The sequence below is a fragment of the Haemorhous mexicanus genome, chromosome 6, assembly GCF_027477595.1.
Source record: "Haemorhous mexicanus isolate bHaeMex1 chromosome 6, bHaeMex1.pri, whole genome shotgun sequence".
NCBI classification, from domain to species: domain Eukaryota; kingdom Metazoa; phylum Chordata; class Aves; order Passeriformes; family Fringillidae; genus Haemorhous; species Haemorhous mexicanus.
Genome location: NC_082346.1, coordinates 29,225,364 through 29,233,925, shown reverse-complemented (window position 1 = coordinate 29,233,925; position 8,562 = coordinate 29,225,364). Strand labels below are relative to the sequence as shown.

At 40.0% G+C, this 8,562-nt stretch overlaps 1 protein-coding gene across 3 annotated transcripts in view; it reads left to right on the top strand.

The window, feature by feature from the left end:
- Positions 1-79: 79 nt before the first annotated feature.
- The window catches only part of TTBK2 (tau tubulin kinase 2), an 82,042-nt gene continuing 73,559 nt past the window's right edge, over positions 80-8,562 (top strand). The window contains exons 1-2 of one of the 3 annotated variants that reach the window (XM_059849556.1): positions 80-398; positions 863-1,221. The gene's annotated coding sequence lies outside the window, so the exon portion shown is untranslated. The remainder of the gene's footprint in view (positions 399-862; positions 1,222-8,562) is intronic. The other 2 variants (XM_059849555.1, XM_059849557.1) reach the window with 2 other exon arrangements.

Genomic DNA, 8,562 nt, shown 5'->3' with positions numbered 1-8,562 from the left:
GGTGACCCGGGGGACAGCGGGCTCGGTGGCGCCGCGGCTGAGGAAGGGCGAGAGCGGGGGCGGCGGCGCGGGCGAGCGCGGCCGGGCTCCGGCCGGCACTGCCGCAGGGATGGCGGCGCCCGCGGCGAGGGGCTCAAACCCCGTGGGAAGCGCTGCGAGCCGCCCCGTGACCCGCTGAGCGCCCTCCGCCTGCGCGCTGCCGTTACCCCTCCCCGCGGGCCGGCCCGGCTCTGCAGTCGCCATAGAGACCGCGCCGCACGCCATGGGGCGGAGGCTGGGCCGGGGGGCGCCGCTGTAGCCCCCGCCCCGCGCCGCGCACACCATCCCCTGTGGGGCCGGGGGCGCCGCCGGGTCTCGCCGCGCCGCCCCGAGGAGCCACCGCCTCGGCCCCGTTCCAGGTGAGGATTCGCGGTGCTGCGCCGCGGCCGCCGCCGTTACCCCGCGCCCCGTCCCCGCGGGCGCTCTGGCCGCCTCGGCGGGGCGCGGCCCGCGGGCCCCGCGGCCGCCCGGCCGGCCCCAGCGGCTGCTGCGTGGGAGCCGCGTCGCGGTTTCTGTCCCCGCGGGAGAGGGAGTTTGCCGGGCGCGGGAGCTCCGGGGACCACGGCCCGCCCCGGGAAGGGCTTATTCCAGTGGGGCAGGACGGGGCGATCCCCTATGTGGAGTTAAGGTCGGCAGGTCTGGCGGGCTCCAGCAGCAGTCACCGCTGCCCCGGCCTCTACGGAGAACTCAGATTTATAGGCACGAGATTTTTTTTTTTTGTTTTGTCCCTCCCACTTGCTGCAAGAAGGCAAATGGTACAGAAATTTACGTGTTCTGACGGCGAAAGATCTCTGTTTTAAAATAGCTGCGTCTGTATTTCCAGCTCTGGGTTGTGGCATGCGTGTGACGGCTGCTGTGTGGGCACGGCTGGATGGGAAGCGGGCTGTCTGTCGCCTGGCGCTCTGAGTGCTGGAGCCATTAGCGGCACTTGCATCGATCCGTGCATACAGATATGCCTGGCTAGGCCGCGGGTGCCCGCTCCACGGCGCTCAGGGGAACACAAACTGCGTGTGGAACGGCGTTAAAAAGACGTTATTGCACGTACTTTTAGCTTTACAAAGAGGAAGTGGGAAAGCACCTGGTTCCCAAGTCTACAGATGATCTCTGGAGCTGCAGCGGCATCCTTAGGCTTCTGTTGTCACTCTAGAGCAAAAGCAATGAGAGGACAAAGCTTGCTACGAGGTTTGTAACCTCTGCTGTGAGCCAGAGCAGTTGGAAACAACTGCTAGTGTAAGTGGGGGTGGGAGTGCAAATAATGATAATATTGATGTATTGTCGTGGGGGCGGAGGGAGATGGACACAAAGGAATGACCCTGGAGCATACCACAGCATTTTGAGAACCTTCTACTGTATTTATAATTAAGCTGGAAAGGGCTATATAAAATGAGTTATAAAATAGCCTGTAGTGGCTTTCTTAGTTAGACCTTATGTGTAGAACCAGTGTAATTTCAGTTTAAATGTTCTGAATTAGTAAACTATATTGCAGGAATGTTAAGAGCATAAATCATACTCTATTTATTTAAGTATCTTGTTAGCCTTAAAGTGTGTGGTTAGTTTCCGTGTTGTGGTTCTGGAAGAAATTAGTAGATTTTTAAAATGCATTCTGTATAGTTAATGCCATGCCTCTGTTGAACACATGCTAGCTATGCTTTTGGGTATGTTAGTTCATTTTAAAAACAGAAAGGTTGAGAAAACAAAAGGTTAGGATATATTTGGCTGTTCTTGTTTGATTTTTGTAATGTTTTTTTGAAGTCTTTATTGTATGAATTCATGATAAAGAGATACCCAGCATTTTTATTTTGTGTTAATATTGTCCTGAATACTTTTTTGATGATGATTCATTTGCTTTACAGAGTACATTATGTTTAACAAACTTTCTTAACTTGTTAAACCAGAGGTATACTTGTTAGCATTTGTTTGGCCTGTCAATGAAATTATATATAGGAAAGTTTGACTGCAGTGGTATGAGTAGTCATTTGTCAAAAGTTATTTTGAAAACAGTGCATCAAGATACAGTTTAAAAACCGTGAAGATGGAACCAATTATCCCTAAAAATACTTTGTTCTTCTCTAATATAATCCTGATGTACCATTATTTACTTGAAGCTCAGCATCTTTTTAAACTTCCTGTTTGGGAAGGATGAGGTTAGAATGAGAAGAACAAATTGAGCGACTGGAATATCGTGACATTGCTTATGTTTAGTGTGGTCACTGTACTGCTGCTGCATACTGCAGGCTCTGATACTTCTAACATCACAAATTCCAGAGAGGCTTTTCTCAATCTGGCTGATTATATCAAGAAGATTTTTGAGTATGACAGATGAGAGATATGAGTGGGGTTTTCCTTGTTCAAAACTGTGTTCTAAACGATCAGTTTCTACCAGTGCTAGATATTTGTGTACAGAAGGTTAGGCATTTGTTTAGTGTGTGAAGTTGCAGTGTATGGTATGTTAATATACTACTGTGTTTTCTGTTTTAGTAAGGGCTTGTTTATCTAGTGGGAGTGAATTGGTACTTTACAAAGGAGATTGACAGTTTCTGTGTATTCCTGTGTCTTGCCTTGTCTGTTTCTTTTTCTCTGGGGAAGCACTACACAAAGCCTTTGTGTTAGGCTGGAGGGGAGGAGAAACAGCTGCCTTTTCAGTAGGAGACCCAAGGATTCGTCGTGGTCTCCCAGGGATGCGTTGTGGTAGAAGGACCAGCCGCTGTCCTTCCTCCCTCATTCTGCAAAAACACTCTCACCTCAAGAAACCTGAGCTTCCTTTGACTGATCTCTCAGAGTAGCGAGTTGTGCCATGGATCTACCAGATCAGTCTGAAGGGCCAATTGTTAAAGCATTGGTGGGCAAGAATTTAAACATGCAAAATTGCCAAAATACAAGGTTTATCTTAAGGAACTCATGAGCTACAGGTCATGTGTGTTTAAAATTTTCTTGTTATGAACTTGACTTCTTATTGAGGATTAGGGTGAAAGAAATTTTCTCAAATCTTTTACTTGGCTTTTTTTTTTCTGTTTAGGAGTATAGTATCTAGGGTACTTAAGTGGGAATTAAACATGTTAATTTTTACAAGTGGAGATAAAAGCTATTTCAGTTGGATAAGAGGGTACAGCTAAATGGAGCAGTTTCATTTTTCTGCTTTCCTTGCACAAATAGAGTGCTCTAAAGCTTGTACTGTATTCTCTGTCATGCAGTGGCAGAATGAAAGAGGGAAGTTGGCTTCCCTCTTTTTGTTAGAAATATTGGTTACTATCTAATGTGGATTTTAGTAACTATATCTTGTATGTTTTCATAATAACTTCTTTGAAAATATCATTCAGTCTTTACTTATCCTTTACAACTTTATTTATTTATTTAAATTTTAGAGTCAGAGTACTCCCCTCTCCTTGCTTCAGTGCTAGGTGTTTAGTAGTGTTCTTTTGAGGGAATCTAGTAACTTGAATTTTTTTTTTAGCTGCTCGTGAAATTGAGATGCCATTCTTAGCAATTTAAATTTATAGCCTATCATTCTCTGTATGAGTTTATAGGTCACTAGAGTTGAAACCTAAGTAGTGAAAAATTCAAGCAATAAAATCTGGCCTTCTGACACTTCATGTCTTGATCTCGTTGAGAATTCTTTTTCCCATTTTTGAGATGTTGTACAAGTCATAACTTTTGAACAGTTATTTTTCAAAATTATTTTTCAATTAATGGAGATGAATTCTGGAAAACTTGAGAAGTTCTTTCGGGGAGAAGGGAAAGATTTAATTTGAGAGGAGTGAGGAAAGGAGGACAAATTGAGACACTGAAGAAGTCCTGGGTATTTTTAACAAAACTATCTTTAAAAAAAAAAAAAATTTTATTGTTGAGTTCAGGCATGTTTTTCTGTAGTTCTTGTCCTGTGTGTTTGAGAACTTTTCATCATAGAATTGCATTGCTCAAATGTTATTTCATGCCGTTGCTTTTTGTCCGAAGAGATTAATCAGTTATTGAGAATTGCACTGATGAGGAACTCTATCACTAATTCTTCCTTTTGGAGAAATGCGTGTATGTAGCTTAGCCTTGCATTTCAGTGCAAGTAATAATTGGAAGAGTTGAAGGCCTCTTTCATGGATGAAGTTTGCCAGATCAGTGGTGGTACTGATGAGGAGAGTAATTTTTTTTCCAGTACAAAGCTGTCTGATGCATAAAGGAAGAGTAAAATAAACTGAACTTGCTTTGAGAGCTTGTAGAGGATGTGAAGTCTCTTTAATATGTAGCCATATTTTTCTGTCTGGATGTTGCAAAGGGGCTTGTTACTTGTTGCAGGGACAGGTTACTAATGCGGAGCTCACATGCAGAAAAGTGTAGAGAATCAGGTTTTGTGTCATCCTGGTCTGTTTATATAGAAATAATTTTATTATGTTTTTGATACACTTCTCTCACAACTGAAGTTATACAAAATTTGTTCCACAAGACTCATCCACAGTTAGGAGAGATCTTGCCTTTCAGAGCTTGTGTCTTTTTAGTAGTTCGGAATTATCTTCAGTCAACAGGTGCATTTTGATTCTGAGAGGGGGTTCATTCCGCTCTCTGTCATTTCCCAGATAATTCTTAGATAGTATTTGTTGCTTCTGTCATGCTCTGTCTCAGAGTACTAACACTTTGTGAGGGTTTTAACAACACTTATTTGATACAATGTTGTTCAACATAGTAAGAATTAGATTGCATGGTTATGTGGTGTATCAGCAGGATATGTCTTGTAGCTGTCAAATGTACTTGTTGCCATAGTAATGCTTCAAATGCCACCCGTGGCAAGCAGTGTGACTTTGAGCATATGAAGTATGACTCCAGCTTTGCAGTGTTGAAGAATTAAAAAAAAGGGATGCAGTGATCTGTAAATAGAATATACTTTTCAGCATCAAACTGGTGACTTTTTAGAATGTAATTTGTATTCTTGAGTTATATGCTGCCTTGAAATAATTTTTTTCTTGTCTTTCATTTATCAGCATTTTGAGCTTAATAGATCTAGAATAGGCATTATCAACTGACAGAAAATGTATCGGACAAAGAATGACTGTGCTATTCCTTGAGTTTGATTGAATTGAATGCCCTGTTCATATGTGATGCTTTGATTTTCCATCTGCAGTAGTCTATAAATACAATCAAAGTATAATTCCCTGAGTCAAGTCAGCCTAGAACAAACTGTCATGTTGCACTCTGAGAGTTAAAGAGGAGGAATTGCCATTGGATCACTGTTCTTTTTCTGTGTGGCGTTTTGTGCTTTTTCATTAAGATCTAGAGATTATTCTGATAATCATAATGGTTTTGGGTGAAATTACAGTTCTACAGTTTTGAGAAAGACAGTGTATCCAGTGAGGAGGCCTGTTGAATAATTCATCTGGTTAGAGAGAAATCTTGAAAGAATCCCAGGATAGATTAGTATGAAGAAAGGATTGACTGGTCTTGTGGAGCAACGTGCTAGCTAAGCCAGTCAGGTCTTGTCTTGACCAACCAAGAACTAAGAAATTGATGCTGAAGCTGAGGAGCAAACCTCAATAAAGGGTTACCCCTCCTACAATAAAGATTTGTGCAGGAAAGAAGCTCTGTTATTGACTGTCTGGTGATAGTTATTTATTTATGGAGGTACCTAGATATAAGAATATTTTTCACATGTTAGCTCCTGCAGACGAAAATGCACATCAGTCTATGCATCACCAGTCTAACGGTTGGCTACTGCTTTTAAATGGAAAATTATGTTCTCTGCCTGAGCCTCTTCTAGTGCCCATTGATCTCTGAGTGCACTGAGTCAACTCACTAACTTGGCAGAGAATGATTGTAAAAACGGAGTTGTTTCGATTGTTTTTTGGCTGATAACTGTTTTTTAACTCTTGCTGGGTCCTGCTGTTACGTGCAACTTCACCCTGAATGCATAGCTGAGATAGTCATACCCAGATCCTTTCATTTACTGAAGCCTGAGTGTTCAGCTGACAGGTTGTCCTGCCTATTGTCAATTCAGGGATGACACAAGAGAAAGAGGGACATTTTATGTGAAATGCTGCTTTGAGGTGATGGTGCACTTTCTTCTCTGTTAATTTGAAGGAAATATGGGCAGCATGCTAATTTCAGGCTGAACATTTCTTCCTGTTGTTCTGATATATTTCATTAATTTTGAGCCCGGGATACCTCAGTCATGTGGTAGTGATTCTGTATGTGTCTTTCCTTGATCAGTCAATTTTCCTCTTGTAATCAGGGAGCAGCTGTACTTCGTCTGGCTTGTTGGAACTGGCAGTTAATACTTCAATTCTATTGTGAGGCCCTGCTTACAGAAATATTTCTTTTTCCTGGAGTAAAGGTTTGGACAGAATTGATTGGTGCTCTGAATCAGAACTGCGGATGACATATGAGTAGCCATGCAGTAGATGTTGGTCATATTTGGTGTTGGCATATTATAAAGTGCTTTTATACTTCTTACTCTGAAACACATAAAAGTTGAATCTTGGTCTTAGTAAATAAGAATGTAGTTATTACTACTCTTAATTGTATTATTTGTATTCTAGCTTCTGGTATTACTAAAAAAAAAAAAAACCCACCCAACTCTACACAGATTTCACCCTTATCATTGAATGTTTCTTCAGTAGAAATCTCATAACCCTGCTTGCCATTTGATTGTGTATCTACATTATGCTCTTATTGAGTTGAAATTAGTTGTTTAAATAATAATTTTAAAATGCAGAAGTATCTCACCACTGTTTAAAACTGAATGTGCTTCAAGAAAATGTAATGACTGTTGGTGTTTTAAAAAACCACCATAGATAGAATTGTATTTCCTTTATGTAAATTCAAGAACTTAGGGAATACTGTTATCAATGTAGGGTTATTACACTTTGCCATAATGGTGCCATGTGTAACTGTTTCCATATCTACAGAGTTAAATCTCCTCTCAGTCAATCTGAAGTAAAATTTTTAGACAAATTATTTGTATAGATCAAATGTTCAAACATTTAAAATAAAAAATATGGGGGGTATAGGTCAACAACACAATCAGGATTATTTTTGTAGCCTGGGCTTTAATTTGGAGAGATTTGGAATTTAATGTCTTTATTTACATACAGCCAATATTTTCTAAAACATGTAACACTGTTATTCAGTGCTTTTTACTATTTAAGTAAGGGATAAACTGAAAGCCTGGAAAGGTTTCTGAGAAACTTTGCTCTTTTGTTTTTAGGAATAATTGTACATTTGTTTGGAAGATAGTTAAAATATGATCTTGCACTCTTCTGATGTGTAGGAAATTCTTATAATTTTTGAGAGTCTCTTGACCCCCATGTTTGTAATACATAAACTTACTGATTTTCATGCCTCATCATTCTGCCATGTTTTACTTTTCAACTGATCCCTGGAATGTTTTTTCTGAACTTAAGACAGTCCCAGCAAATGAAATACGCCTAGGATAATTGTATTTTCATAATGAAATATGCTTGTATAATTAACTTTCAAAGACAAAGCCTCATCAATTTACTCAATCTGATTGTGTGAAGACCAAAGGAATTGTTGTGATTGAGGCTAACTTTATGTATAAAACCAGCTTCCCTAGGACTTCTCTGAATTATGTGTGCTAGCAGTAGTTGAATAAGAGTATGTAGTGTAGAAAATCATTGTACTGTCTTTTTAGAATTGTCAGTAATGAGGAATCCACTGAAAGAGTTAATGAGGTATTCTATTAGTAGAGTATCTTTATTAATGAAAACTAAAGATCTTGGAGATATTTTTATGTGTTTAAGGAATCTCAATATTTGACCTTTTACTTGTATGATTTGTGTGTCAGAATTAAGATATTTTGCAATTTCCTTGACTAAAGCAATTTCTATTAGATAATCTGAAGGAACTGAACTTCATAATTTTGGACACCAGAACAGGATATAATATTGTAGCAGCAATCCTACAATGAGGATGGAGAGGTATTATGATCTCTCTTAGTATTTATTTGCCTATTCATCCATAATTGTCATAACTTTAATATTCCAGCAAATACATACATCAGAAGTAATGTATTACTGCATTGTGTTAGGTGATGTTTCCATTTATTCTTTGGCCCTTGATGGATAATGTCTTCTTTTGTCTAAGTTGGAATGTGTGTAGTTTGATTGAGGTCTGTGTAACCTGTTGATGCCATTCCTGACCTCAGTGTCAACTACAAACTTCATAATTTTTTCCTGAGTAAAAAATGTTTCAGTTTTAAGTAGGAAATTGATTCCTATGGGAGTGATTAGAGAGATATTTGTTCAGTTCACTTATAGTTATATTTTGGGACCTATTATTTAATGTATGATCTATTGATTTTCTGGCAGAAAGAGACTGTACTGTGTGATATAAACTTAGATGTCTTACAGAAGTTCCATAATAATTATTATCCTTATAGGTCAAACTTGTAATGCCATAGTAAAAAGTTAGTTTGTTAGGAGGGGGAACTTAATTAAATGGCCGTAGCTATAGTGTCTTCCTTTAGTTCTTTATGTTGAGCTGATGGCCCAAAGTCGTTTAATTTATCCTTTCCAAACTTTAACA